Genomic DNA, 22,168 nt, shown 5'->3' with positions numbered 1-22,168 from the left:
CTCTGTCTAAGAAAATTTCCAGGGAAGAAATGCTTTTACTCATGAATTCATGCTTCTTCATTTGCTGTGGGCCTTTCTACTTTCTGATTCTCATTTCCCTTCCAACCTACTCCTTTCTTGCTAGATCACTCTTTGGTTTCCTTTGAGGGAGGGACAAGTTTCCCAAGTGGTACTCTGGTAGTTCAACACTCCAGTGATTTAAGACCTAATATTAAAGAAGAGACACGATAAAAGGCGGAGATTTTATGGACGGAAACACACTTTAAAAGTCAGCCATAAGGTGCTTGAGACAAACAGTAGTAAAACACCACAAGTATTAGGTACACCAGTAGTAGCACTCCAAGGCACTCTGAAGCAGGAAAAATTGAGATGTTTTCTCGATAATCCAAGTACCTTGCCACCAGCAAACATCCTGTCCTACAGTTTCTTCTTTACATCAATTTTATGATTTAAAATATGACAAAAAATATGTGTTGGAGAATTACCCTGAAAGAAAACATAACTAAATGTTGACAATGATGAAGTGATGAGTCATGTTTTTCTAATTATATTTGTGTTTTTTTGGACTTTCTTTTTTGAATATTTGTTATTTTTGTAATGGGAAAAATATTTACTTTGGAGAGTGTAGTGGCCTTTTTATGGACTTCTCTTCAGCCTCGTATATGGGATAAAGTCTTATATAATATACACAAGTGTATGGGAAACCCATGGGTACTAACAACAAAAAAGCTTTCAGAGGAAACATGGTTTTGAAAAATTTTTAACTCTACAGTTTTTTTTAAAGATATTTATTTATTTATTCATGAGAGAGACAGGGAGAGAGAGAGAGAGAGAGAGAGAGAGAGAGAGGCAGAGACACAGGCAGAGGGAGAAGCAGGCTCCATGCAGGGAGCCTGACGTGGGACTCCATCCGGGGTCCCCAGGATCAGGCCTCGGGTTGAAGGCGGCACTAAACCGCTGAGCCACCCAGGCTGCCCCTAACTCTGCAGTTTTGAAAATATTTCAAACCTTCCCTTTGCTAAACGGGGAAATTCTTTGAAAACTGGCTAATGGTCTCAAAAACAGTTCAAACAGATTTATAGGAAAAAAATATTTGGGTCCTATCTTAAAATAGTCTCTTTATAAATAAAAAGCCTGACGTTTTTGAATCCAGACTCAAATAATTTCCAACGCATTTTAGATTAGGTTGTTTCATAAAGGGATGACTTAAGTTCTTAGAAGAAAGCTTGCTCCGGAATCTGGTGCGATTGTCCCATCTGACACTGAATTTCCAAAAGTAGGATGGCTCCTGTGAAAGACGCATGGTTTTCAATTTGAGGCTGATGGTCCAGAGAGCAGCACCGCTCCAACTGCCGGCTCTGCAAAGATAATAGCTTGCTGAGCCCACACTGGCCTCACTCATAGTCACCAACGCCCCTACCGTGTGCCTCATCCCATTACCATTACTCCTCATCTGTTCTACTTGAGTTGGAACGAAGGGAACAGATTTCCGAGTCTGGGAAGCATTTCTTACTTTCTTTATCTACATCCTGAGGGGTTTGAACTAAATCCTTTCCAAGACCCCTACCAGATATAAAATCCTGAGCTTCTTATATTGCATCGTCGAATGCTGGGATTGCTCACAGACACATGTGCCTGGGAACTTCCAGCAACATGCTGGAACGGAAAGTCAAGAGTATGTGAAATCAGGCAGTTTTTAATCTTTGGCATTTGTAGTATATATCATCATCCGGATAACTGTTCTGTTTCTTTTAACTCTGTCTTATACAAATAGGGGATCATGCTCTTGCAGATTTCGGAGGCAGCTTTATATTCGCTCTCTTTTTCACCCTTCCATCTCTTCCTCTTTGATTTGTTCGTGGTTTGTATTTTTTATCCCATTTCTGTCCTGTTCATTCTTTGTCCTCTTGTTTTCTCTCTTTGCTTGCTGTGATGTTTTTCTACTGGAGATTCTGTGAAATTAGTTGTCCCTTGGATAGAATAAACACCAAGAGAGTACTGGCATTCTTGGGTTTAAAAAAAAAACAAAACATTAATTTTCACAACACTAAATTCGAACATCCTAGTTGGCAAATCTATATCGTTTCCTGTTCGTATAATGAAAGCGCCACCCTGACTGTGCTGGGTCGCTGTGCTGTCTTTGCTCCTACTCCTTGGGGTGTCCCTTGTACTGTCACCATCCCCCAAAACCTCCTTTCACACACAGACCTGATGTTCTATAAGCATTCCATTCTACTTAAGGCCTGATATTTATACTACCAAAATGATGCTTGGAGAAAAGCTTCCTGGATTCTTAAGTTATGTTATTATTTGTGTAGTCAAACCAAAATAACACAAAGGAAAGGACCAAGCACAGTCCTACATTTGGAAAATGGAAGACACTGCCACCTGTCTCCCTACCCCCACATGTCTAGAGGATGACTGGGCCATTCGAAGGGGTTTGCACAGAGTCTTAGACATGTGGATGTGGCTGAGGGAGGGGGATAATCCCAAAAGTCTTTTAGGCGACTTTGGGGGAACAGGTTTGCTAAAAGGAAAATTGTGTTGAGAGAAAAGTTCAATAGCTAATGCTGTCGGTCTAATGGAACAGGCTGTCATAAGACAACAAAAACAAAAACACGGCTGGAAAATGACTAATTTGAGGACATTTGTAATTTTGTGGCTCAGTAGCAATTATAGAGTAGCAATACATGGATCGATGTTGTCAGGCTACGAAAGCAAGAAATCTTAATCAGAAAACAAGTCATAAATACTCCTCTAGAATAATCTAGAACTTATGTCTTCAAACCTCTCTTCTTACACAAACTTCATCATTGATAGGAATTTCTAAACTAGACATTTTTAGCAATATTTTTTCAGAAATACTCTCGGTAGAAGTAGTGATAGATGGATGGGGGGCAATAGTGAATATTTGCTTTAAAAAAATCATTTTCAACTGGATCTTTCTTCCAAAGAACAAGTTTGTACCTTTTACCTACCTAGAAAATGTCCAACACCTAGCGATTCAACAGCTACTTTTATTTTCGAACGTCAAATTGTGCACACGATCCTTGTGCTATGTATCGGAAGGCCAGTGCCACGAGCACACTGAGAAAGAAAAATCTTGACATAACACATTTAAAGTGTGTTCCTCCCCACGTCCCCTCCCCAGACTCAGCCTCACTTCAGAAAGCTGAGGGGAGGATTCTGGTAAGAGGCATGCCTTCCAGGGAGGAGTGGCCCCTACCTTCTAACTGCAAGGACAAAGCGTGTTTTCATAGTTGGTATGTGGGTATCACATACATTTAACAGGTCCTGAGACTATTGGAAAATCTCCAAGTCGGTACTGACTGCCAAGGTGATTTCAAAATCCCTGGTGATTTCAGGCTCCTTACAATGCAAATGGCAGGAGATTTCAACAGTAGACACCTACGGCTCGTGCCGTGCTAAAGCAACCCTGGTGGCAACTTAGGTGTCATTCCGACACCAAGGCTTTACTTTGTGGGTCTGAAAAGGCCAGCTTTCCTGGCCTGTTATCAACTGAGATGAACTGCTGCTTCAAGGTCAAGACAAATGACAAATGACAGAATGGCTGCTGTTCCATCGTCTCTGGCCTGCCAACATGTGGGTCAACTTGTGCCTCTTCCCTGTCGATCTGACACGGTGTTTCTACAATCTATTGCCCTCCAGCAGGCATTTCATCCTAGTGAATTCAGCATCACTGCTGAACCATCCCTTGCATCTCCTCCTTTTGTTCTCCAAAGGAAGGTGGCATCCTGGGTCCTCAGAGTTTACAGCTTTATTGCGATAAAGGGGATGAGAGGAAGTGGGGGACAGAAGTGCCTCTGGGGGATCCTCTTGCTTGCATTCAATCTTGAATTGAGAGCAGTTGCCTGGGAAACAAAGCCTAAAAAATTTTTTTTTTTTTTCACATGCATCTTCAAATCTTCCAATGGCAGGATGTGCTTCTGGGTTGAGAGCAATGAAGCTCTTCAGTTCTGAAGGCCCAAGAAGATGAGGTTTATTATCTTCCCAGCCCAGCTGAGCATATCACAGATACTTTCTATCATCCTGCTAATCAACTAGAACATGCATATGTGAAAAACAGAAACAAAAAAGGTTAAACAGAAACAAAAAAGATTAAACCGTTCTTTTCTGGTGGCCTGAGTTGAGAGGCGTCAGGGAGCAGCAGAGAGGTTGCAGCAATGCTGTTAGAAGACTCATTCCTGGAACATGCCTCGAACCGGTAACTTAGCTTGCGCACTCAGTCTGTGTGTCTGCCAGGCTCAGCTGCTAGAGCGAATGATTATCTGGGCCTCTGAGACTGTATCTTAGGCCTGCTGGTCAGTGTCTTTCAATATTTATTGAGTTCTGATGTCGCCAGTGTCTGGGTGGGAAAAAAAAGTTCCTTTATCCTCTTATGTTCAATGACGAGGCCTGTGAATTAAACTGACAAAAGACAGAGACATAAGAGAAAAGGTTTATTTTGTTTGTACAGGAAGCTTCACAGAAAACAGGTGAAAAACAGAAGTTGTTTGGCTTGAGAGTTTATAGGCCATTTTAACAAAGGGGATGAATTGTGGAGAAGAGACTAGTTGAAGGAAAAGGGATTTGGGCTTCAAGGGGCAGTAAATATACGGGGGAGACGAATGGAAGATAAACAGCATTTAGTAATGTTTGTTGTGCAGACTCAAATCAGTGTGTCATCTTCTTCTTGCTACAGGAGAGGAGACACTTTCACACTAGAAGCGTGTGCCCTGCTTTTAGGTGGAAAAGAGGAGGGCAGCGTGTTCCTCCTGCATCTGCTGTTTCTCATTGCCTTCAGCTCAAAATAATCCTCATGCCAAAATGGCATCTTTTGGGGTGGCATGCCCTAATCCCCTTCATTATCATTGCATTGACGTACTGCTGTTTTTGTTTTTGTTTTGTTTTTTTTGCCCTCCTATGCATAGACTAACTTGTTGATTCATTACTGATTAAATGAAGACATGAATTATAAAAGCAGACTCTTTTGCATTGAAAGCATCAAAGAAAGGTACTAATTTTTGACATTTCACCAGCTCAAGCATATGTATTGACTGGGACTTTTTTCTTTCCCTTCAGAAATACATTCAGTAGAAATGTTGATTGTGCTAGAGATAATGATCATAATGAGTGTGCGTGTGTGCCTCTGTCTGCTACCAACTGTATGAACACAAGACAAATGTTTGGAATGGAAATTATGCTTCCCTTCTAAAGGGTAGTATTATGTATTTTATTCCTCAAACGCATAATCAAGTAACAAGAAAGCCTCAACAAGTCTGTGGGAGGGGAGGGCCATTACTTCACCAGTTTTAGTGTCCTATGAGTTACAAAAACAGAAGACATTTATGTTGGGGATGGCCTCAATAATTCATTATTAAATAAGCAACAATTCGCACTTCTCTTAGCAGTGCATTTTTTTCATGTTCCCAGAGTCTTTTTTTTTTTTAAATGTTGTTATTTATTTATTTGAGAGAGAGAGAGAGAATGCATGTGCTAGGAGGGGGAAGGGACAAAGGGAGAAGGAGAAGCAGACTCCTTGCTTAATGGGGAGCCTGGTGCAGGACTCGATCCCAGGACCCTGGGATCATGACCTGAGCCACAGGCAGATGCTTCACCGATTGAGCCACCCAGACGCCCCACGTTCCCAGAGTCTTAGGCACATACCAGGAGTGCTCTAAATTAGTAAACAGTTATGTAGTTTCTTCAAGAGCAGATAACTTGCTTTCAGATGAACCCCGCTTCCTCTGCCTGGTATTTATTTACTTCATATCTTCCGATGTCCAAATCCAGTCCACTGCTTCATATCTATTTCAAATGCCGTCTCACGCTTAACTTCTTTTGATGCCTCTCCCCCCATTTCGAACTGCGATGGCAATTTTTTCTGTCTCTCTCACAAAACTATCACTGTCTATCATGCTTGTCACTTAGTTGTGTGCCTTATATCTTCTACAAAAGTGTGAGCTCCTGAAAACAGAGTCAGAGACTAGCACAGTGCCTTGATCAGATCAGTGCTCAGTAAATATTTCACAAATAAATGAAAAAGGGGAGATAATACAGTGAGGTCTTGATTAGTCTTGATTTGATTAGCTGCTTTGTTGATTATGTTTGGGAAACCTTGTGCTCACTTATTTTCAATTGGTAGATGCTTGAGAAACAGGATTTAATATTAATAACAATCTGAGCCAAAAAATGAAAAAAAAAATGCCATAAATCTTAGGTGACATCATGAACAACAAAGCCAAACACATAATTTGGTGCAATGTGAAATAGAAATAGCTTTGGGATTGCTCTCTGTTTTTGCATTACTTATTGATTTGATCTTGCTATAGGCAGGGAGGCATAGAAGTTGACTGTAGTATACGAACAAGTTGGGGCAGGGAAACAGTCTTCTTGGAACTTAAGAGATAAAACTGTTTTCTTCGAAGGACTGCTTGCATTCAGTGGACAAAATGGTTCTGACTTAATGACATCAACAATATGGTCAGGAACGACCCAAATGGCATCTTTCTAAAGGGAACTGGAGATAGATGTCTGGGCATCTTTACAAATGAACTTTTCAAATATCCAAAAAAAGAGTTGCAGGGAGCATTTCTGACACACAGGGAAATAAAGACCTCATATAAATTTGAATGGAAAGAGTAAATTTCCTCACTACCTCATAGTTGCCAAGAGAAATAATTCACTCAGGTGGTGTAACTTGTTTTCAGTGAAAAATTGGGGGAAAAAAGGGGGAATGATCGACAAACCCATTTTTAAGTAATAAAGAAACCATCGTAGAGATCTAAAGGGAAATCTAATAAACATAATAAAAAGCGCTAAGCACAATAACAAGAAAAAAATGTACAGAGCATGTAACAAATTCCATAAAAAGATGTCTATTCTGTTTTTCAATAAAATGACAATTCACTTTGTACAGGGAGCGAAGCTTCATTGCTTCTGTCAGTCAAAGAAAGTAACCCAAATATTGACCTTTACCAGTTCCCTACAGATTAGGAAGCTGTTTCTTGTAATAAAGATTCTGGTTCTGAGAAGTTGAATTTGCAGAAATCTGCAAACTTAAACCTGTCCACATGTTGGAGAATTGAGAAATTAAGGAGGCTATGTTCTTCAATCCAACATCCTTTCTGTTGTAGGACCAATGGGTGAACACAACACACTCCTCTCATCTGTGAAAAATGATGTGAGTTGCAAATTCTACGTTGCATAGGCTTCTGATGACTATAGAGCTGACCCTTGAACTATACCAGGTCCACACAGGCAGAAGTTTTTCAATAAACATAGTACAGTAGTATCAATGTGTTTTCTGTTATGATTTTCTTTTTTTAAAGATTTTATTTATTTATTTGACAGAGAAATAGAGAGGAATAGCAGAGACAGAAGAAGAAGCAGGCTGTCTGCTGAGCAGGGTTGGATCCCAGGACCCTGAGATCATGACCTGAGCCGAAGGCAGACACTTAATCAACTGAGCCACCAGGTGCCCGTGTTAGGATTTTCTTAATAACATTTTCCTTTCTGTAGCTTGCTTTATTGTAAGAACACAGCTTCTGTATTAGATATAACATACAAGAGATGTGTTAATCAACTTTGTTATTGGGCTTCTGGTCAACAGTAAGCTATTATTAGTAGTAAAGATTTTGGAGAGTCAAAAGTATACACGATTTCTGACTGTGTGGGGCATTGGCACCCCTAACCCCCACCTTCTTCAATGGACTGTATATTAATATTCTTTGTTGCTGTCATGTATAAGATGGTATCTCTGGTGGGTTCCATAACCCTACAGGTTTGACATTCTGTGTTCAGAGAGAGTTCCCCTGGGCCCAGGACAAGCCAGCTGAAGGCATCAACCTGAACTATTGACTATGAAGCCACTAGCCACATACGGCTATTGAGCACTTGAGATGTGGCTAGCCCGAACTGAAATGTGCTGTCCGTGTAAAATACAAGCCAGATTTTGAGGGCTTAGGCTGAAAAAAGAATGTAAACTATCTCAATATTTTTTTATACTGATTGCATGTTGCAATGACAAACTTGGAATATATTTGATTACCTAAAATATATTATTAAAATTAGGCTCACCTGTTTCTTTTTACAGAAATGTGGCTTTCATGTGTGTGGCTTAATTTACTGTGACTATTTGAATTGAAAATTACATCTGTGACTGGCATTTGTGCTCACATTCTATTTCCATTGGACAACTCTGGTATAGGGGACAGATCCTTCCTTTACAAGAAAGGCCTGTGGCACGTACAGGCTCTAGGTCATGGTCTGCAAAATGCTCAGGGCTAGAACCGAGAGGCTGTGGGAGATTCCATCAGCGTTTGGGAATGTGTGACCTGCAAAGCCAGAGATAAAATAGTAAAATCTGGTCTTGAGACATATATATGCTCCTCCTGTTTCTTCGAGCCTCAAGGTTGGATTCCTTAAAACAATATTGTATGAAGATATTTATGTAAACAACGCTAGTTCTTCAAAAACAATTCTTATCAACTGGGGTCTTTTGGGCTTGGGATGTGGCCTTCCTTTCATGCCACAGATTTACTGTCCTAAGGAATGATGCCTGAAATATCATATGTTCATTAAAATAAAACTGGTACCATTGACATTAACCATTAAGAAGTTGTTACTAACTCCAGTGATGAGTCAGAGTCTGAATAAGAAAGCAACTCAAAGTGTCATTAGAAATTCCTTCTTTATCTTTCTTTCATTGTGTTTTTTTCCTTTGACTAAAACTCCCTGTGAGAAATCAAATACATTCAATAGGCAATAATATTATCTAGTGTAGTCTTAGCCCGTTTGGGCTGCTAAAGCAAAGAACCATAGACTGAGTGGTTCATGAACAACAGACATTTATTTCTCACCGTTTTGGAAGCCAGAAGTCCAAGCTCTGGGTGCCAGGGTGGTTAGGTCGTAGTGAGACCCCTCTTCTGGGCTGCAAAACTGTTGACTTTGTGTCCTCACGCCGTGTAGACAAAATGCACAGCTCCCTGGCCTCTGTGACAAGGCTGCTGATCCCATTATGACAGCCCCATCCTTATGACCTCATCACCTCCCAGAAGCTCCCAGCTCCAAGTACCATCACACTGGGGATTGGGTTCCAACAAATGAATTTTTTAGGGACTCAAATTTCAGTCCATAATAACTCTGCTTTTTAAAAGCGATTTGTAATCTGTATTTTCATTAAGACTATCGTATTTGAATTGTATGAAAGTCCTAAAAAGTATTCAGGAACAGATATGATGGGCTCTATTTTATGGACAATGTCACTTGAGCTTTGATCCACTTCTCTAAATTACTAAAGGGAAAGGTGGATCATAGTGTCAGCCTCAATGCCCAGACTTTCTGTTTCTCCTTTCCTTCTGCACAGTTGGTGGGCTGCCATATTGTCGTGGTTAAGCATAAGGCCATAGGGTCTGGATCCCAATCACCCACTTACTTGCTACACTGAGAGGTGAACGTACAGAACCTCTCTGCACCTCAACCTCCTTATCCATAAAATACCGATAACTATTATACTTTTCTCCTGAAAAAATCATGGGAAATGAATAACCTAACACCTATTTCACAGATGCAGAAATTGAAGCCCAGAGATGTCAAGTAACTGGCCCAGGCCACAGAGCTCAGCAGTGGGAGAGCCAGGTTTGAAACAAAGTTAAACTCCAAAAGCTATACTTCTTTTTTTCCCTAAATGAGGCTGTCAAAGTTTTGCTTTATTTTCCATTCTTTGGCAAGCATAATGAATTTGTTAATTGAGATAGACTCGGTGGGGCATAATCATAAAGCCACCTTCAAATCTAAGTTTGGGCCAATTCTTATTCTGTCCCAACAGGTGGCTTCTATAGCTTTCTGATCCTCCTCCTCCTCCTCCCCTCCTCCTCCTCCTCCTCCTCCTCCTCGTCCTCCTCGTCCTCCTCCTTCTTCTTCTTCTTCTTCTCTTCTTCTTCTTCTTCTTCTTCTTCTTCTTCTTCTTCTTCTTCTTCTTTCTTCTTCTTCTTCTTCTTCTTCTTCTTCTTCTTCTTCTTCTTCTTCTTCTTCTTCTTCTTTCTTCTTCTTCTCCTTCTTTAAGCTTTCTTGCAGCATAATTGACAAAAAAATGGTAAAATAGTTAAAGTGTATATCATAATGACATACACTGTGAAAACTTTCCTCCCATTTAGTGAACATGTACTTCACCTGTTCAGTTTTTCCAATGAGAACATTTAAGTTTTATTCTTCTAGCAAATTTCAACTCTATGATACTGTGTTATCAACTATAGTCATTATGTCATGCATGGGATCCTCACACCCTACTCATCTCATAGATGAAAGTGTAAGACAGTGTAAGAAGTTTTACCAATGTTCCCCTCTATCCCACTTTTCAACTCTATACTTTTATGAGTTGGATTTTTTTTTTTTCAGGTTTCACCTATCAATGATACCATGTAGTATTTGTCTGTCTCTGTCTGGCTTATTTCGGTTTACATCATGCCCTCAAGATCCATCTGTATTGTTGCAAGTGGCCAGATTTCCTTTTTTCTCATGGCTAAATAATATTCTATTATAATGATAAAGATCTAGATAGAGAGATATATAAATCTGTATCTCTATTTCTATGTATCACATTGCCCTTATCTCTTCATCCACTGACAGACACTTAGATTGTTTCCATGTCTTGGTTATTGTGAATAATGCTGCCCTGAACATGAGAGGACAAATATCTCCTTGGGATACCATTTTCATTTTCTTTGAGTCTATACCCAAAACTGGGATTGCTGGGTCATATGGAAATTTTAATTTTTTGAGGAACCCCTATACTGTTTTCTGCAGGGGCTATACCAATTTACATTCCCATCTGGTCCATTTCAGTCATGAGAACTTTCCAGTTTCAGCAATTAAAATATCCAGCTCAGATGACCAACACATATTCAGAACTCTTACTCCACTGGGAACATCTCCTTCCCTCTGTGCTACTCAGACTGGGAAACTGGATGGGGGAGCAGGCTGCAGCATCCCTTTACTTGGTTAGCCCCTCCTTCCCTGTCCTCACATTCATCCCTGGCCTAATCAACAAGCAGGAGAGGATTAGGAGGTGAAGTGGTTGATCCTGTCTTGACCCAGCATCCACACTCTGGCCTACAGCTCTCTCTCCTCAGCAGACTGTACCATGGGGCTCTTTTGTGAGTTGTGCAGAATACGGTTCAGCTGGTATTGGGTTCCACTCTTCCCTCTTCTTGGGCCTCTGCAAGGCACCTTTGTGCTACTTTCCCTGGGCACTTCTCTTGGACAGAGCCTACTGGCTCATGGGACTCCCAGGCTTCCTGATGCCACCTCCCTGCCTGGGCAAGTGCAGGGACCTCCTACTGTAGCTCTGCCTTTTCCTGTCCTTCACAGCCTTGAACACTGTCATCAGCTTTATATTCCATAGGCGGGCATCAGACACCCATATTCTCTGTACCTCTCAACTCCAGGGGACAAACAGCAGGTGTCCCTTTCAAGCCTCTCGCAAGTTATAAGAGGGAAGAGGCAACCCCCTGAAGAAATGCCAACAATTTTCTCCAAGGCTTACCTCCACTCTTCTATTGGACTGCCAGGTCCCCACACACTTTGGGAGATGGAGGATGAGCCAACCATCCCAAAACCACCTTGCAAGTCCTGCGTATGCAGACTGGATTCAACTTCACTTTGGAACAGAGGATACTTGACACCTTTTTTCCTGCGGCCCTGGAGGCCCAAGCCATGACTGAGGTGAAACGTCTCTTCCATTTGATCCATCCTGTACTCTGAGTACTTTTCTTCTGCGTCTGGCGCATCATAATTGATCAGTTAGTCTTTGCTTCTATTATTTCCCGAGATCTGCTGCTGTAACTTTGGACAAGTTGCCTAAGTTCCCTCCGCTTCAGTTTGTCAGGGTCCTGGTCAGGCGCCGGCAGGGGAAAGCCCTGCCCTAGCCCCAGAATGGGTGATGACGAAGCATTCCCCAGCTAGTGGCAAGCTTTCTGCCTCTCCTAGGGCCATGGCAGCCCTTTTCAGAGCAGACCTGGGGGTGCAGCCCCCTGAGGAACGTGCCCTAGGGAAAAGGTAATTTTGATACGCAAAAGAAAAGCAGGGATAACCATAAAGGACACTATGGAAGGGCATAAAAAAAGATGGTCAGCCTACCTTTGCTGGAGAGAGGACAGCCCCCCAGGGGCAGGAGACCAGAAGCAGATGCAAAGACAAGCCAGCAGAAGTCTATAGAAATCCCAGCCAGTGGGACACACAGTAACCATCAGCCAGCAGGTAGGCTTCAGTCTCTGTATCAGATCATTTCTACTCTAAGTGGAGAGAAGTAATACAGTTTACTTGGCAGCATCTTTGTTTGTTAAACAAGTTGGGATGAAAGCTGGAGCCTAGATTATTTATCCTCATCTGAAATGTATGAAAATAACTCTTAAAACATACATTTTGGCGTAGACAGGGAGGAGTCCTTAATGAAGCATTTACTTGTGTCTGATTTTTATTTGTTTTTACCAGGTTCATTTAATCTGATAGATGGTGTAAACCGCCAAGTAACGCCGCTGGAATCTCACAAAGATGAGTAATGCTGGGGCACCTGGGTGGCTCCGTAGGCGAAGCGTCTGCCTTCGGCTCAGGTCAGGATCTCAGAGTCCTGGGATCGAGCCCCACAAGGGGAGCCTGCTTCTCCCTCTGCCTCAGCTGCTCCCCCTGCTTGTGCTCTCTTTCTCTCTCAAATAAATAAATAAATAAAACCTTAAAAAAAAAAAAACCTGTGTAATGCTGAGGATGGTTCTTACCCTGAGACACAGCCTCTGTGTTGTGGTAGCCACAGGGGCTTGTCGGTGTCAGCTAGGGCTTCCATAACAAGACAGGGCTTACCAGCGCTTGAACAACAGACACTGATTCTCCAACAGGTCTGGAGGCTGGAAGTCTAAGATCAAGGTGCTGGCAGGGTTGATATCTGGTGAGATTTCTCCTCTTGGCTTGCAGAAGGCTACCTTCTCGCCGTCCGCCCACATGACCTGCCTTTTCTGCGTGAGCTCACATTCCCTGTGTCTCTTCCTCTTACAAGAGCACCACCATCCTATTCAATCAGGACTCCACTCTTACAACCTCATTTAATCTTTATTACATCCTTGAAAAGTCCTGCCTCCAAAAACAGTCACATGCGGGCTTAGGGCTTCAGCATATGAATTTGAGGGGGGACCCGATTCAGTTTGTGACAGAGCTGTGCATAAATGTTCCTTTCCTTATACTGGGCCATTTGGGAAGACTGCACATCCTGCTTTCTTGGAATTCAGATGTGTCTCAGGGGTGAGAGAGTATGGCACCTGCTTTGTCACTCGCTTTGTTGAATGAGATGTGCGATGAGGTGACATGCAAACAGGGAAGAGGCTTAGATTTTAATCTAAGGCATGAACTACCACTTTGCCTTCCCCTTGAAACATCTGTTCTGGAGATGCTCCTGCTTCCAGGGAAGCCCAATGAGCAGGAGCACCCATGCTAATCAGTGCTGTCCATATACGCAAGAAAGAAATTAAAAAAAATATATATATATATATTTAAGTTTGTTTTATCATTGAGATTTGGGGGTTACCTATTGTTTGTACATGACCTAGCCCATCCTGACTTATGCAAAGGTCAAGTATTCGTTTGCTGTGACATTTGAGACTTATAACACCCAACATGCATCTTTACATCTTCTCTTCCTAGGCTAGGTCATAAAACAGTGTACAATGGTACTTACTCTGGCAACTTATTTTTATTTTTTTGTTCTTTTCTGAGCATATATGGAGCTAATATCTATATTATATGTTATCTAACCTGGTAATTCTTAGACCAGCTTTTCTTCCAACCTACAAGCCAACCTTCCCAAATGACCTGGAATCCTCCCCATTAACACACTGCCAGTGCCTTCAATTCCACATGCTCAAAACCAAGCTTGTCCTGCCCTGAACTCCAGTACTTTCTCCTGCTCACCACTTTTATGATCACCCCAGCTGCTAACCTCAGAGATATTTTGTGTGTGCATCAGAGGTAGAGGAAATATATCTTTGAAATCTTTCTATTTTTACAAAAATCGTTTTTGGAAAATTTCAAACATTTACAGAAGTCGACAGAATTGCACAATGAACCTCCACGTACCCATCATCCAGCAACTAATAATCAGTTCACAGCCAATCTTATTTTTTGTTTTTATATCTACCCCACTCAGATTATTTTGAAGTTATAAATGCTTCAGTATGTATTTCTAAAAGATAGGGATTCTAAAAAAAAAACAGCCACAACACTTTATCACTGAAAAATAATTAACATAATATCATGTTTTGAGTCAGTGTTCCACTTCTGGTTGTCAATTATCTTGTAATTTTGTTTTTGTGGTTGACATCTACCTGAATCAAATAGAAATAAAATCCACACACCACAATCAGTTGATCTATTTCTTGTCAAAAATGCTCGATCTCTGATTCCTCCTCTGTCTTCCTTTTTCCTTACAATTCATTTGTTGAAGAACCCACTGTATTTGTCTGGTAGGTTTTCCCACAGTTAGAATTTTGTTGATTAGATTATCAGAAAAGTTTGTTTAGTGTATTCTATAGTCCCCCACATTTCCTATAAATAGATAGTTTGATAAAGAGGCATGATATGCATTATTTGGCAAAGCTGCTGCATAGGTGACGTATTATATTTCTAATAGGAGGCTCATGATAATATTAGCAGCCGTTGATGGTAATTGTCCAGGCCAGTGGTTTTCAATCTTGAGTATGCACCAGAATCACCTGGCAGGCTAATTAAACTACAGATTTTTGAGACTCCACCTTTGTTTCTGATTCAGTAGATCTGGGTTTGGCCCAATAACCTCCCAGGTGATACTGATGCTGGTGGTCCAGTGACCATACTCTGAGAACCACAGACCTAGAACTATTATTTTGTTAGTGGTTGAAAGGTAGTGATGTTCTAGTCTATCGTTTCTTCTTAATTCATTAATTGGAATACATGTATGCAAGGAAATGATCCAAATTGTTGAGTCTGTGTAAGGAAGGTGCTATAAATGTTTGATTCTTTCCCTTTGTTTACCAGTTTCCAAAGCAGGTTGGAAAATTTCCTCTGGAGGTAACCAGTGGCCTGCGTGTGTGGGTGGGTGTTTCACTCCATTGAAGTTATTATTTTATTGATCTTCAGGCTGCCTCATCTTTAGCCACAGGAACCTTGGAGACATTTTGAGTCTGCATTCTTCCTTGTCAAATACCTAGTGCTCAGTCTGGCAGCTACACCTTTGCATGTCGCCATCCCTGGCCCACCCTCCTCCCCACCGCAGCTCATTTTACACATGAGTATCTGTCCTGTGAACCTGTCTTGTGAAGTTCCAGTCATGTCATTACTTGCTCAAAAAATTCTCAGTGACTCACCAAATTAAATACAGACCTTGACATTGGCATTTGAGTCCTTCCTGGTATTGTATCTTTATTCTAGTTTTTCGTACTCCTGCCCTGAAATTGGAAGGCCCACCTCAGAGCCCTTGCTCATCCCGCTTCTCTGCCTTGGCTGTCCCCATTCTCTCTGCCAATACTTCGTTCATCCCAAATGCCACTCATCTCATGGATCTCTTCCTGATGTCTTCAGTTAGGAAGCTGAGCTCTTCTGTGGCATTTGCCTGCATCTGTACTTCTCTTGAAAGTATTTGCTTGTAGGCTTTGTATTTCGGTCACTAGCGGGCTTGTCTATTACTCTCTGTTGTAAAGATGGTCTCTTGATTATTTCATTCAACTTCATACTTATGTGGCACCTTGTTCTACAACTTCCAGGTACTAAATGCATATTTGTAGGATTATTTTGAATATGAAGTATTAGCTATGAACTCAACTGATATGTGTATATGTATATTTATAGCTTTGTAAATACTTATATTTACATATATCTTCTGCCTATGAATTCCAAAGCACTAAAAAATGTCCATTTTTTTCCTGCATCATCCAAAGCAGCAACATAATTCTGCAGAGAGACAATTTACAGGGATCCAGTAATCTCCCTTTCTCTGTTTCAATAAGTTAGGAGAACAAATAATTCTCTTCTTCCTCTACCCGTAACTTCCTCTTCTGTGAAATCCTTCATCTCACTCCAGTCCACAAAGATCTGAACCTCCGTCAGTAAATTCGGGTGGTCCAATTTATCTGATATAGTGTATACTGCTCTGTCTGGTTACATATCATTCAAATATGTCTGCGTGCTGACTGGTCCACCAGGCTAAATTTTGAAAGATGTTTTTTTTTTTTTTTTTTTTTTTTTTTTGAAAATCGGCTTTCAGGAATAATAGATGAGAAAACTCACCTGCCTTTGTTGTGAGCAAATTGGAGAGAGGTTTCCCACACTTCATGGTGCTGTACCCTGAAAAGCCAGAAGGAAAAAATCAGGTGAATAATTTTTATGTCTGTTGCTATGACAACTAACCCAGCCACTTCTGCGAGGATATGGACAATTATGCCAAAGCAGGGATTCTCAGCCTGGAGTCCCCTCACCATGCTGCCAAGTAAACCTTCCAAATCTACCACCCCCCCCAACCCTTGGCAACATGAGAAACAAAATCAAGTGTACCAGAATTCACATCCTGTTCTGGGGGAACACCTGTAAGAAATGCCTCACTTGATTAATGCTAGAAACCAGAATAGATTGCCTTGGTGCAATATTATGGCACCAACCATCTGGAGGGGCCATAGGATTCACAAGTCATGCCTGAGATCACGAGAGGCGAGCTGCTGATATTCACAAAGAAAATGACCACTGTCTTACGTTTTCACAATGCAAGTGCTTGAGGTGGCTTCCAACATTCCACTGTGGTTGCTGAAAGGGAGTTTCATTTCAGGTATTGAGTAAATGCAATTCTCCATTTTACTCTCAATACTCTGATAGGCTGGAGGCCTAAGAATACCTCTGTTTGGGATTCTAATTGTACTGTTATCTGAATTCTTAAAATGATTTTGGAAGCATTTGAGATTACTGGTAGGGTTCTCTTAAGAATCCATTTGGGGTTAAAATTTAGTCCCTCTGCTGCCCATTGGTCCTTCATGGGTTAAAAAAAAAAGCCACCATTTTTATTTTATGAATCTAAGCAAATCTCCTCCCTCCCCCTTAAATAAGAAAAATCCCATCTGCAGAAGGCCAAAAAAAGTCAAATATACAATCTGCAAAGAAATGACTTTCACTTGTATTTTGAAAACAATACCAAGTTTGAAAAGGAAAGGTAAAAAATTTTCTGGGAATGATTTCTGAGAGTGTGCACGTGTGTGTTTGTGTGTGTAGGGAAGGAGAGGACAGATTGGTTAACCACAGGGTGGTGTAGGAAGCAGGAATTTGGGATTGCTATTTTCTTCTGCCTTTTTTCCTGAGGTGCTAAATTTTAGCACAGCGCTCCTTGTTCCTTAATTAATGATTAAACAAATTCAATTCATGATTTAACTTAATTAAACAACTAATGAATTTGTGTATGCAGGAATCATTAATGTGGCGTCTGAGGCAGGGCCTCTAGGGCATGGTTAACTCAGTTCTTCACAGCTCAGTAAATAGTATCTAGAGCTGTACACATGTCTCTTTGCCTTATATGCCACACCCCTGCTATGGAGCTGATGCATTCTATTCAGGGTTAGAGACATGCATAGATGCTATATGCACACATTACCCTTTGCGTATGAGGATAATTTTTCTGGTACATCTGCTAAGAGATACATATTTCCAAATGTAATTCCACCAGTGGCAATCAGCTTAGTTATTTTTTAAAAGCTATTGAGACCTATTATAGAAGCACATTAGGAGGACAAAATGCAATCTTGTTATATTTTTAGATATTCTCATTTCTTTTTTAAAGCACAATGATATCTCGGAAACCCAACTTAAAGGCCACTCTGTGAAGTAGAAAATTTGAAAAGAAACAGTTTTCATGACTCTCAAGTGGAGTCCCTTGCCTTGGGATGATAGGATGTGCTCTGTCTCCTGGGTAGAGGTAGCATTTTGGAATAAGGGTAAGAGAGAGAGAAGACAGCCATCACATATCAATGCTTCATAACTGTCTTGTGCTTTGGATACATTAGCTCATTTGGGATGTTTTCATCTTGATTTTCAAGGAGGGAAGCAGGGCCTGAAGACATGAGCTAACCTGTCCAAGGTCACCCAGCTAATACGCAGCGTAACTTCGGAAGCTTCGATGTCTGTCTGTGTCTGGGCTATATCATTCATCTAAGCATGTCTGGCACGCACCTAATTGATAGCTTGAGGTTCTAATGTACTTGACAACAGTTTGTTTTCTGAAGTAGGCAAACATTTCCCTTGGAATCTCATTGACACTATTAATTTGCTTAGCAAACCATTTTATCCTGAGTAGTGCCAAGGAAAATTTTAGTGATCCCCTGTCTTAATTGTCATTGACTTCAAACTGGGAAATCCTATTTAATGAGGTCACACTGTAGATGTACATAAAAGATATGAAGGCTTCCCACCTGGGTTACACATAGAGTGCAGGCCCAGATTTAGAGCAAAACTCTGATGAGGAAAAGCAGAGAGCAACTGATAGTGTTGTCATGGGGAAAGCAAAACTTCGAGTTGTGCACTTGCCTTTTTAATTTGCAAAATACATTTAAACAACCAACACTGCATTAAGTTCTTCTCTGGATATCTTTATTTTGGAGATAGAGTTGTTTCAACTCATTACTTTTTTCATCCTGTGTAGACAAATGATAGGATCTCCTGGGAATGGCTCTTTCTGCTGACCCCAGCCTTTTTCCACAAGCACAGTGGCTCTGTGAGAGTGAATGGATTAAAATGAGCCTATTTCAACAAACTCCTGAGTCTATATTTATTGATCACTCCTGGACTTTTCAGAAGTGTGCCTTTTTCTTGAACAGGCTCATGGCACAAGCCACTTGAGATATGACACTAGTCAACAGCTTCTAAATTCACAAAACACAGAACCTAAGCAGTCCGGGTACCTGTAAGGTTGGTGGATGGCAGAAGAGGGGTGGGTCATGTATGAGAAGCCTCAAAATGCCAACGTCCTTGCTCTGGGTAGGATCAGTAGGATTCCACTTAAGAGCCTGTTCAATCTCTAAGAGTAGAGGCTCCTAGGGTTTGAGCCTCTAGCAAGTCATGTGTTGGGTGAATTATATCTTGTTATGAGAAAGGAGGGCAGATCGGAATAGAAATAGACCACAGCTACTGCTCCTTCTAAACTCACTTTCCAAATTCCCTTGCTAAGGATGAGAGACAAACGTCAAGTGCTCTGAAGTAGCCCAATTCTGGATTAGGGTAAGAAAGAAATTCTCAGGAACATTGACTTGTCCTAGTTCTTCAACTTGGGAAATGTTTTGCTTCACATTCAAATGCATCATCTTCAGAGTTTGTTAGCATTCAACTATTTCTTTCTGAACACGTAGGGAGAAATTTCTCTCAGACCATAGGACCAGGGAAATCTGTATCTCTGAGTAGCAACTAGCTTGTTCTAATTTCACATATACCACAACTCTGGAATCTGGAGGTATTTCCCCTCTTGCTTTGTCTCCTAAGGAGTTTGGAACAGGGTTTCAGACTCATCATGCTTTGGTGAAAGCCCCTTCATTCTTGTTCTTTGTCACCCTTCTCCATTACACCAAATTTGTCTCTTTCATACCAACTCCATTTCTCCAGTCACTGTTCTGAAATTTTTAGGACATGTCAATATGATGACCAAAGAGCATTTTAATCTGCTCATCTTTTCATGTTGGGCACTGCATAATTCTAAGAAATGCCAGTCACCTAGACTATGTAACCACGGTGTGAATGGTATCCTCCAGAGTTGTGCAGTACATAACCTGTACAGCCATTCTTGGGCACCCCGGGAGAAGACAGTCTCCCCCAGAGGCTTTACACTGTTCTTAGATGGGGTATACCTACCTTTCACAGACTGGGATTCTTCAAGGACAATGGCCTCAAATAATTTGAACTATGACTTAGCAATACCCACTGATGCTTTTCTTCTGTGATTTCCTTTTGAAAATTAACGTAAACAACTGGGAGGAAATTCTAACTACAAAATGACACCATTGTATGTATTCTGAGAGAACCCACAACTTCGATAATTCTGTCTTCATTCATCCAGTTAAATTCTTGGAAGAAAGGGGGGCACCGCCTTTGCCGGGGTGACTTTTTAGTGTCAATCGCCTACTTCCCCACTTACTATGTTTGTCTCATGGAGATGCCAGAGGGTCAAATGCCATTTCCACTTGGCTTCCCTTAAAGAGATTACCATGTCAGAAAATTCCTTCTGCGATTGCTGAACCCAACTTCTCCTACCTTTTCCTAAGCACAAGTTGGTGGGGAGGGGGACTCACTAGCCTCTTTGTCCATAACAAGGAGGAAAGATCTCTTCAAATTTCCTCGAGAAGTGCTATCTCCTGCTCCCTGGTTAGCAGGATGCATGTCATGTTCCCAGCACCAGACACGAATTGGTCCCAAGGTCACCTCTCTCGTGTAATCTTGGAGCTTCTTTTGAAATTTTCTTTGTTTAGTAAACTAAAATCACATCCCTATCATTCATACGCCCAGAAAGCATCTTAGAGTCCACAGTGAAACCATCTGCTTTTATGATTCTTTCTTGCCCATACTAAACTGGTAATCCAAACCCAAATACAAGAGGATGAAACACACAGGGACAAGTGGTAATTTAGTGGCAAAATGTTGATGTGACACAGGGGCCCGAGGTGAGCAGATTGAAGTATCAGGATTCAAAAGTAGATATGCATCTGGCTCACACCTTGCAGAGGGTAGCTCTGACAATTTCACGTTGAGGCAGAAAATGTGATGATTTTAGCAGTGGTTTCCTCCTCAATCTGCATAGGTTTGGGGGTTGAAGCATAAAGGTAAACAGACTTCACTCAAGTAAAGGACCATCTAGTTTCGGATAATATAGAAATCCTAGCAGCCAAGTGCCAAGACCGTTGGGATGGTGAAGGTGGCATTGGGCTGCAGCTCAGGGTCTGTGATCCCATTTTCTCCCAGTACAGCCAAGACCCCTGCCTCAGTAGATGGGCTGAAATGAGGGAAAGTATGTGACATCAGTACATGGGACTTCCAGGCAGGAGGACATCCTTGGGTGATGTGTGCTTCTACACTACTCTGGGGGTCTCGAGCAGCATCTGGGGATAAGGTGCCCCCAGGGAGTAAAGTTACCCAGAGAGAACTGCTACCAATGAGTGGATATGGAAGCAAGGCATGAAAACAGTATCCATGTTTTCTTTGTAATTGACTCAAACATAAATGCATACCACACCGTGGGGTGTTATTACCTTTTTCCATTTCCCCTTCATTCAGAAACTGGATGAAAAGATTTTTCAAAAGAAGAGAAAAGGAAAGAAAAGAAAAAGGGAAATCCTTTGCAGGATGTGGTGAAGAACGATTTCTGTTCTGGTCTGGTTCTCTGGTACTTTTGTGTTGAGCAAGGTCTACTGATCCTCGGTGGCTGCCAATGCTATTCTTGGCCTTTCCTGTCTGGGCTTGGGTACCGTGTGCTAATATCAGAGCTTCTACTCTCAGCCTATGCTCAAAGTGAACATCAGATATGGTCTGATCAATTGTATTTTTAAGGAGGTTTGTCTCTTCCAATATATTCTGCAAAACGGCACCTGCTGCTAAGTCCTCCTTCCAGGGAAAGCCTTGCTCGGTGTCTCCAGGTGCTGTGACTCTACGATCTCATGTGCCACTCAGTATGGTTGGTGTCCTGAATCTGCTGTGTGAGGAGAACAGGCACTGCCCTTGCGTGTGAATTGGTGTGCTGAGAGCTTGCTTGGATTCTTATTTACGTGTCACCACAACAGAATGGCACAGGCCCGCTATTACCCATGTCACAGAGGCTCTGTGAGATACAGGGAGGAAACTGACAGGCACAAGTCAGAGCTGAGGCTTGGGCCCAAGGGACTGAGGGCAGCTCCTGCCTTCCTCTTCATTACATTCTCTTAATCTTTGTACTGCACACTAGATCTTTATGGCAGACCACTGATTTCCTTTAGAAAGTTTAAATTGCACACAGATCCTCCATTTGGATCTGAACACGGTTGCTGGGATCTTCCTGGGGGACTCTCAAGACTTCTGCTGGTTAAACTCTTCCTACAGCTGATGATGTGGTTGCCACCCGCCACCCAGTACAGTGCCTGGCACCAGAAAGAACCCCAAA

General features: G+C 41.6%; 2 long non-coding RNA genes across 6 annotated transcripts in view; one reads left to right on the top strand and one right to left on the bottom strand.

The window, feature by feature from the left end:
- Positions 1 to 908: 908 nt before the first annotated feature.
- LOC111091644 lies at positions 909 to 9,037 on the bottom strand. Of its 2 annotated transcripts, XR_005355362.1 has the most exons (4): positions 8,862 to 9,036; positions 3,227 to 4,428; positions 2,979 to 3,087; positions 909 to 2,006 (listed from the first exon to the last, which is right to left on the bottom strand). It is a non-coding gene; the product is annotated as an uncharacterized LOC111091644 (long non-coding RNA). The 2 variants fall into 2 exon arrangements; XR_005355361.1 differs by having other exon boundaries at positions 2,979 to 4,428; positions 8,862 to 9,037.
- LOC102154159 overlaps positions 7,418 to 22,168 on the top strand; it is a 37,298-nt gene continuing 22,547 nt past the window's right edge. For 3 of the 4 annotated variants that reach the window (XR_005355359.1, XR_005355358.1, XR_005355357.1), the window contains exons 1-5: positions 9,082 to 9,451; positions 9,569 to 9,639; positions 11,571 to 11,724; positions 12,493 to 12,611; positions 16,283 to 16,388. This is a non-coding gene — a long non-coding RNA (uncharacterized LOC102154159). Of the gene's footprint in view, positions 7,478 to 9,081; positions 9,452 to 9,568; positions 9,640 to 11,570; positions 11,725 to 12,492; positions 12,612 to 16,282; positions 16,389 to 22,168 lie in introns of those variants that run through there. The other variant, XR_005355360.1, reaches the window with a different exon arrangement.

Source organism: Canis lupus, chromosome 2 (genome assembly GCF_011100685.1).
Source record: "Canis lupus familiaris isolate Mischka breed German Shepherd chromosome 2, alternate assembly UU_Cfam_GSD_1.0, whole genome shotgun sequence".
NCBI classification, from domain to species: Eukaryota; Metazoa; Chordata; class Mammalia; order Carnivora; family Canidae; genus Canis; species Canis lupus.
The sequence above is the reverse complement of the archived record's forward strand: the minus strand, read 5'-3'. Positions and strand labels throughout refer to the sequence as shown.